The following is a 9,296-nucleotide window of genomic DNA, read 5'->3' as shown; positions in this document are numbered from 1 at the left end:
CTAACGCCAGACTAAAATCACAAGTGATATTTAGTCTGGGGACCACTAATTCATTTTCTCGTAGGAGAGGTGTGGTTTACGATCGTCCATAGTCGTTTATTGTGCTGGATGTCTATCATGCGTCTGCACGAGGCCACAGCCAATCGTATCATCATATCTGATGATGTGTTGCTGTAAACTTTTGAGCTAAACTATTTAGAACACGTCTAAAGCTTGATCGAAAAATAGCGTTGCGTCTGCTGCTGTCATGTTTAATCCGTAAATAAACATTTTTTTTAAAAATCTGTAAATAAACTACAAGCTTCCATATATCGAATAGCTCGTCATCATCTTGCCGTCCCTCCTCGTTCTGTGATTGGTTCCCTAATCCATGCGAAAATTTCGGCCATGGTCCCCAGGTTCCAAATGATTCGAGCGCACACAGCAGACTGGCTGCAGGTTTGTCATGCACAGCTTAATATAGAAGGTGCAGTTACATGTATGACCTGAGGTGGCAGTATTGAGTATAAAATGGCTAACTTGCATCTAGCCCCTTTAAGGAAGAGGTACTCCGCACTTCATGGAAAAAGGTGATACGCATCAATGACAAGCAAGTATTTTATATTATTTTATAGAACTTTGACCATGACTACGCGCTGGAAGTGCAGAAAAAAAGAAAGGAATATGCACCTGTCAAAAGAGCTCTTAAGGAGATTGGCATTCATTTACTGGAAGTATCCTTTGATATTAATGCCACACAAGTCGCAGAAGATTTACAAAAACGAGGCATCGCCATGGTTCAGATTACAACCGCGAGGAGCAACGCTGGCTAAAAGATGACAGAGGAGACGATGAAGCAGCTTCTGCTATGGGAAACGCAAAGGTCCCAACGCGGGGCTTTAAAAGGGCCCAACTTGTGGCCAGTCCCCTCATTTTTCAAGGACCATACTTTATCCTTGTGTTTGGAAGCCCTGTTCAGTGTTATGTTGTTTCATTGTTCAGTGAGTTCCTGTTTTGAAGTTATTGTTTTGAGGTCTAGGTTGACACATCATTTTCTCATGTTAAACTATGTCTTTTAAATACTACAATGTACTGTCACTAAATGTTAATGGGTTGAATAGCCCTGTAAAAAGGAGTAAGCTGGTTGTAAAAATGAAAAAAGAAAACGTAGATATAGCATACTGGCAAGAAACTCATTTGTCTAACTCTGAACATGATAAATAAAAAAGAATGGGTTTCAAAAACAGCTATTATTCCTCTCATAAAAGTCACTTCAATCTAAACTAGGCATCCTTGAAAATGAAAACCTTCTAACGTCTAGTGGGTTAATCTGGCATTTAGGATTTGGAAATCAGAGATTAGAAAAGTAAAACTTCTTAGATGACCAGCGTATGACTGAATTCCCACCTGCCTTATATGATGCCAGATTTAGACAGTGGGCATTATGGTCTTACTGCTGTGTGTACAGTGTCAAAAATCAAACTTAATGTCATTTAGTAATTTATGTGGGAGGTATAATTTAAATAAACAAGAGTTCCTGCAACTTTGTGACTTTGTCACTAAAAAGATACCTAACAACAATTCAAGAACTTTCACAATTATTCAGCAAGTCTTAAAGGCCTTATTAGTAAACTTTACCGTAGTTTAGTAACACTTAAAACAGACTCAAAAGCCTATATAAAGCAAAAATGGGCACAATTCTCATCTACCAGCTCTAACATCTGGAGGGACTTTTGTTGGGAGACTGTTATTTTGTTTCTTCATAACACTTGTTAAACAATGTTATTATAGCGCTCTTACTCCCTGTCTAAATGGAGGCTCTTATTTTGAAGACGCTTACAGGATGTAGATGTGATGTCCTTAAGCTAACTTCCTTATGCGCTCATGGCCACGGCTGCGGTTCCCCGTGCTGCCAAGTTGTTCAACAATAAATATGCCCAGCAAAGAGGCTAAAGATACCAACGTGAGAGCATTGTTTCTTTTACAATAGCCATCTCCTCGACCTGCACGCCTTAACAACACCTAAAGAGAAATTGTGTTGCCTTTAAGGCAGTTTATTCTTTGGTAAGTATTCTACAAGTAATTTCATCTAGGTTAAAATGGTTTAAAATGTTAGTTAAATAATGAAAGTTAAATAATCACTTAATCTGCATAAATAAATAATTAATATAATTTTCTATAATTTATGTTAAAAAATATTGTCGTTAAAAAAAACTTCCGGTTCGCGGTCCCGACTCTAGAACGTAAACAAAAGCCATGCTACAGGCTACAGGTCAGATCCTCAGCAGTTGCCAGCCGCGCTGAAAGCATTAATAAGGCAATGCCGTAAGTTGATGATTTGTTTTATTTATGTGTTTAGCTCTGTCTGTATTTCAGTATTGTTTTTGTTACTTTGATGAGTGCATTTTATTTCATGTCTAGTTCAGCCATTTTGCTGATGTTGTACGTATGTTTTCAGAGTTTTCACCATCCAGTAAAGGAGAATACACACAACTACAGTCTCAGAGGCTTCTTTGCTGGTGGTTTATCTGCGTGTTTTCCGAAGACACTACAGAAATCTAGATACAGCACGACTCCGGCACATTGCTGGAGAGATGTGGGAAACAACTGCAAATTTTGGACACATTTTTTGGTTTTGCCGATTCATTCAGCCCTATTGGACAGATGTAACAAATGTCATTTCTAAACCATTGGGTTTGTAACAACTGCTCTTTCAATCTGTTATATCTCGGATACCTTCCGGATGAGATGACTGCAAATGATGTTTATCCTCTGAAAATCTTCTTACATATATTGTAGAAATTATAAAAGTCATGGAACTTATGACTTATGGCTTACGTCTCTACGGGGACATAGGAAAACGACGTTGGAAAAAGTGGTTTGACTTCACAAACTGTGACAGTGCTCAGTAATAAGTGGAATTTTGTATTTTTTTTCTATCATTTCTTTTATCATAAGAATCATCCTGTGACCTCCCATGTTTGTGTTTTGTAAATTTTAAAAAATTTCATAAATAAAAAAATAAAATAAAATAAAATGGATACGCCAAGCAAGATCGCAGCACAGTAGAAGAAGAGAGATTGTCGTACAGACATTGCAAAGTGGAGCTAAAAGGGGGAGGCTCTGTAGAAAAGACGTTGGGGATGGGCCTTTCAGGAGTGGCTGGGGGAGACTTGGGGTATGGGGACTTGGGTCTGCATCACATGGTGCCAGCCTTCAGGGCGGCGTACGTGTGGGCTTGAACGTGAAGTAGAGCCACAACTGTACTGTACGTGGGACCAAGTGGGTCTAACCCACACACCTTTCTCTTTGCCTTTTGGGGGCCTCCCTCCATTTAATGTTTTTTTTTTTGCACCGCCACGTCTATCGCTCAAGTAGGATATGGGGTAGGGAGTGCTTCACCGTGCCTTCCCGTAGCGTATAATAGGTTTAAATGTTTAATCGTCGGACCGCCAATTCACTTTGGGGGGGTGACTGTGGTAGTTCGGGGTGCGCTACCCCTCCCTGCCTATAAAAGGCCACTACCTTCATCCGCACTTTCACTCACCTGACCTCCCACCCCGTGACGTCACACGCTGGCGCAGCTGTCATGGCGGCGAGACTGGGGCTGTCGTTGGGCACGATAAGGGCACTGCTGCCTGCTTTTTTATTTGTGGCTTAACACCTGTTACTTCGCCCTTTCGTGTTCCTGTCACTGGAAGCTGGAAACGGTGCGGCGCTCCGAGTGTGAGCACAACATATATACGTTTGGACTGTGGTAAATGTAACGAAACATGGACTGTGAAAACAAAGTGACTAAAAACTGAAGTGAACTAGGGTAACGAACTAAAGAATGTGAAAATAAATGTAAAACCTTTCTATACAGTGCCTGGCCTCTGTGATCTATTCACTCAACAACAAACCTACGTGCTTTACTTTATTTTCTGGTGTTGGCCATCTCCAGCTGGCGTGATTGGCATATTTTGTGTTTTAACAGCTAAGTTGACCCTCGCATCACCACACTTTGCAGCAGGACGTTTCGCTGGAGACACAAGATGAAGTGGGGAAGCTGCTGTGATTTTGTGAAGTTTCAAAGCGGCCAAACACACGAGAGAGACTACATGCTACTGAGTGAGTGACTTAACAAATTTCTTTCACTTCTGCGCAGGGGCGTCGGACTGGGGGGGTAAAGGGTGCTGAGTACCCAGGGCCCAGAGCAGGGTAGGGGCCCTCAAAAATGCTGCAGAAAGCGTTCTGTATTGTACTTTCTAAGTTTCCTCATAATTGATACTATAAGAACTGAACAACCGGGCTAAAATACAATGGTTGCTACACAGAATTTTGCACAAACAATAATGACTGATAATATCTCAGGGCCCTGACACCCCTTTACAAATCTTCCAAATGGTTCAGCCCACACACCGGTGTTCAGCACCGTGCGCTTCAGCTCTGCAGTGACTTTGATGAGGTGGACTCTGTAATGTAATGACACAGAGCGATGAGGAAAGACAGATATTAGTCTTGCCTCGCTCTAATGTGCTTTTATTTAACACTAGCCTGTTCTAGCGGAGCTGAGATGCAACTTTCTGTCATAAATGACACTTAAACATGAGGTGAGGCGAGTCCTGCCTCTGCCTGCTCTGAGAAGAGGAGACAGAGCTCCTTCTCTCCTCGTTTTAGCCTCTAAAGTTTCTCTTTCCTTATATTTATTATAATTGAGCCATCAGGCCAATACAGGGACAAAAGCCACAGGTCGCGCACGCCGTTTTCGCCGAATTAATGATGCTAATTAGCCGCGCGCATTTGATATTACGCATTATAAATGCGCAGCTTTGGAGACGAGTCAGCGTGGTTCTAGTTAAAGGTGGAGCTCGTGCCATTTAGCCTATTCCAGCGTAACTTTTTACAACAACAATTTACTGACAATACACTTGAAGGCTTCAAATATGTGAGAGACTAAATCAGACTGAAGCCCTTGAGTTTTTTGTTCAGGCCTGTGGGCCACAGAGACATCATAGTATCATCACTTTTTTTGTAAAATAGCATTTTAATGCCTATTTTAAAGTCACACATGTGTTATTCTCAGCACAAATATCCCATGTCCCTGGTGCAAGTCCTCCTGTTTAATGTGATGCTAATAATCATTATGCTCTACCTAAAACTAGCCATTTCAATTGGCCCAATGAAAGTAGAATATTCCACCTTAATCTAAATATCTATGTCACTACAGTATTAAAGGTTATTCAATTTCTGTAACTGAAGCCAAATCAGATGCAATTTCAAGTCAAACACTGACTTGAAACAAACAAACAAACAAACAATAAAACAAACAATAAAACAAACCATGACCTCAGTACCCATTGGATTGGATATGTGTTTGTATATGAAGCACTTTTTGGCCAAGCCATTTTTTCCCTTAGTTAAGGTATATATGATAAAGTTATAATAGAATATAAATGAACTGCACTGTCAAACCACTAAACCACTGTTATGTGGTCAAAGAACATAGAATATGAATGTGAATTTTAAATGGGGGGGTCCACCAAGATAGTTTGTACCCAGGGCCCAGAATTTGGTGCTACGCCCCTGCTTCTGCGCCTGTGTGAAGGGCTGCACGTCTGCTTGCTCAGCTGAATGTTTTGGCTATTTTGGCGTTTGTTTTCAACCTTCTTATTTTACGTCTACTAAGCATGGGACAGTAACCGGTTTCAAGGTATACCACGGTTTTGGAAAGTCACGGTATCTAAACCTTCACAATTGTCCTACTGGCAGTAATGGCTGATGGTTTTGGCAACCCTTATCAGAGGTAGCCTGGAAGCACCAGCACTGCTCGTTGTTGCCGCTCCCACTCAGAGACACTACCATAAGTCGTCGCGAAGAAAGACACACCCAAGCTCATTGCTAGCTGCTAGCCTAGCAGCTTGCCAAAGCAACAAGCATGGATGCCGCCGACAGCGAAGATGCAGCCGAATTATTTCCTCCAGCAACAAAAACAAAGTCTGTATAGGATGTTTTGGGTTATTGCTGGGTTGCAGGTTCTAGAATGTGATGATGTCATCGGACCCAGCGGGGGGCAGGAGCCAGTTTTTCCTATTAATAACATTACACTTTCACAAGTCGTAGCTAAAAAGAAAATATATGAATTTAAAAAATGATCTTTAATATCAGTCACTGGGTCAAAGATCTCTCTGTACAAGACCAAAAATTTCCTCAAAAACAAAATATTTTTTCCTCTATATAATAGTATAGGCCTTTAGAACGCTGTGATGTCACCTGCAACCCAGCAATAGTAAGAAAACGTTATAGCAAAGCTAATGCCATCTGTAGCCCACATGTTTACTCATTTATTTTTCCACATGCCAATGTATTTTTGCGAATGTGGATGTGAAGTTGCGTGCAGCTAGCAAATCGATCGTTAATTTATACCATTACATTGTATAAAAAGCAAAGTTTTATTTTTCACAGATTTAAATTTTGTATTAAATAATAATGACAATACTTTACTTTAGTTGTTTATATGGAGAGGAAAGTGCACACATGTACAGTTACTTTGTGTAAATGCGCCAGAATTAGCCATGGGCTACTTTCCAGCTGTAATCCTCATACATTTAAGTCAACAAATGTATAAAAACAAACAATCATGGACATATAGTATTTACACTATTTATAACACATTATAAAACGTCCCCCAATCTCTAACAGTAAATCAGGTCTTACAGGTGATCAAAAGATTGATTTGCTTTTAACCACGGTCTAAGCTCTTTTTTAAAGGGGCTAGATGCAAGTTAGCCATTTTATACTCACTACTGCCACCTCAGGTCATACCTGTAACTGCAGCTTCTATATTAAGCTCGTGCATGACGGCAATTCGAACCCGAATAAAAACTTTTTGAGTGACAGGGCAGGGTTTTAGAGGCAGTTGTGGTGAACAGGTCTGAGCTCATTCTACACATTAGGACTTGGCTGGAACATGTGGGGAAGGAAAATACTTTATTTTAACATTTTTATACTCTGTATAGTCCCTTTAAGCACTGTAAAGGTGAAAGACTCTCGAATAGCAATCAGACTATTCCACCTTATGCACCCTTTCACAGATATGGTGTTTTGCAATTACATTTGTGTGGAAATTAACAGCAAATGTAGTATTTAGCATTTGTTAAACCAATTATTTTCAGGGGATATACATTGTCAGGGTTGCAATCTTTTTACAAAATGATTTCAGGTCATTGCTTATTTGTTTACTTAATAAAATGACAAAATAATTCTTGCTGGATCATTATATGTCAATGTATCCTTGAGTTTTTGAGAGCATTTTGGAGTGGCACATTCCCAAGGACCGACTGTGATGCGTTACAACCTACAAAGTGACTATGAAGAATGCTTTTCAAGTGGTCCCCTGTGGGGACCCCTTGTGTGGCTGAGTTGTTTTGGCCACAACCTCAATCTAGCCATTTCAAAGGTCCTCAAACTTTAGAGAAGAAAAAGATCTTTATTTATATAGCGCCTTTCACAGACATAGTCACAAAGCGCTTTACATGAGACAATTGTACATTCACTCCATACTCGTCGGTGGAACTCGTCAGTTTCCCCTGGGGGAGACTGTCAGAAGCGCTTTCGCGACTACACACGTCTGCGCCAACGGACCCTCTGACCCCCACCATACATTCACTCACGTCCTGGCCTATTGTGCATGTTTTTAGTGGTAGGGGAAACCGGAGTACCCGGAGGAAACCTAGACACGGGGAGAACATGCAAACACTGAGTTGCATTGTCATGGAGGCGGTGAAACTAGCATAGAAAGACTTGCCACAAGATGCACAAACTCCTACCACGACTCAAGAAGGCAAAGAAAACGACACCAGCACTATTACTCCATTGTCCGCTCCTTCAAAGAAGAAAATGTGCTGTCTGTGTTGCTGAAATAAACAACAGCAGCAAAGCAAGTCAATAATGAAGTGGAAAATGTCGCAATGAGGTTAATCTGTAGGCCTACTTGGCACAGCCTGTCATCTCCTCGGCTGTGCCAACCCATAGGAATGGTGGATGAGTCATGTGAAAGAGCTGCCTATTCTTGGTAAAGTTGGCAAAAGTGTCTTGTGTATTTCGGCTGCCAACATCCCTTCAGAACTAGTGTTTAGTTCTAGTGGGCACATTCTAACCCATTTTTGAGCCAACTTGATCCAGAGAAAGTGAACATGTTAACTTTCTTGCACGATAACTTGGTGTTGAATCTTCGTAAATACATGTAGCACAAATCTACAAAGACTTTTGTATTTGACAGTTGACATTATTTGTACTGCTTTCCACTGAATTCTCATTATGGGGAATATGTGTACTCCAGAGTAAATAGTGAATTATTGTATTAAGTGTTACTGATCAGTATAATAAAGCAAAAAGAGTCATTTTGATTGAACTTATTTTCAAATTATGGGGGGGGGAATTAGTATGATGAGCTACCATAGTCTATTAATGGGAAGCACTGGCATAGTATTTCAGAGACAAATTCTTCTTTTTTAAACTTTTGACACCATCGAGTTGTGTTTACACTGCAAATTGAGTGAATATTTCATGTTTTTTTGCTTGCAATTTAAATGTGTAGGAATTTTAAGTGTAACGTTCAAGTGCAATATTTGTGGCAGATTGTCAGAATATTAGTTATATTTTTCTTGTTCAATATATGCCCACATTTTCAGAGTAGGTATAGTTTTCAACTTAAAAAATATCATAATGACTCGAGAAACAAGCTTAAAAGATTTATATAGCACTAGCTGAGACCCGGCCTTCGGCCGGGCCTCGCTAGTCTCCACATTTGATATTCTGAGATGCTGAGTGATGACAAAGAAATGTCCAACCCGTCACACAGTTCAGCTGTAGACCAGTGGTTCCCAACCCATTCCAAAAACTATGGCCACTACAAATGAGTAAAAGAATGAAGGCAAAAAACAATTTCAAACAAACTGCAATAGGAGTGTTTGATGCACCCGTGCTCCTTTCTTATAAACTACGACAATATTTTCGCTAAACTCGGGGAACAGGATTCAAGAGACAGTGGAATAATTATGGATAAATATTAGGGGGTCAGCTCTAACGGTTTGGGTCACGGTGCAGGACCCGTGGTTTGGTCCATCACGGTAGTGTACAATCAAACAAATAATGAGTAGGTTTTGAACTGAAATAGCCTAATGGTCGTTAGACAGTATTTATAACCTTACAATAAAATTGGCAATGCGTTCAAAGCTGCTTTAGAATAAAATGTACCTCTGGGCTCACAATACGTGAAAGCAAAATAGAAAACAAATGGTACAGCAGCAAAGAAAAAAAACAAGAAAAAAAACTAC

The sequence above is a fragment of the Gobius niger genome, assembly GCF_951799975.1.
Source record: "Gobius niger genome assembly, chromosome: 1".
Taxonomy (NCBI): Eukaryota; Metazoa; Chordata; class Actinopteri; order Gobiiformes; family Gobiidae; genus Gobius; species Gobius niger.
Note: the sequence above shows the minus strand (reverse complement) of the source record.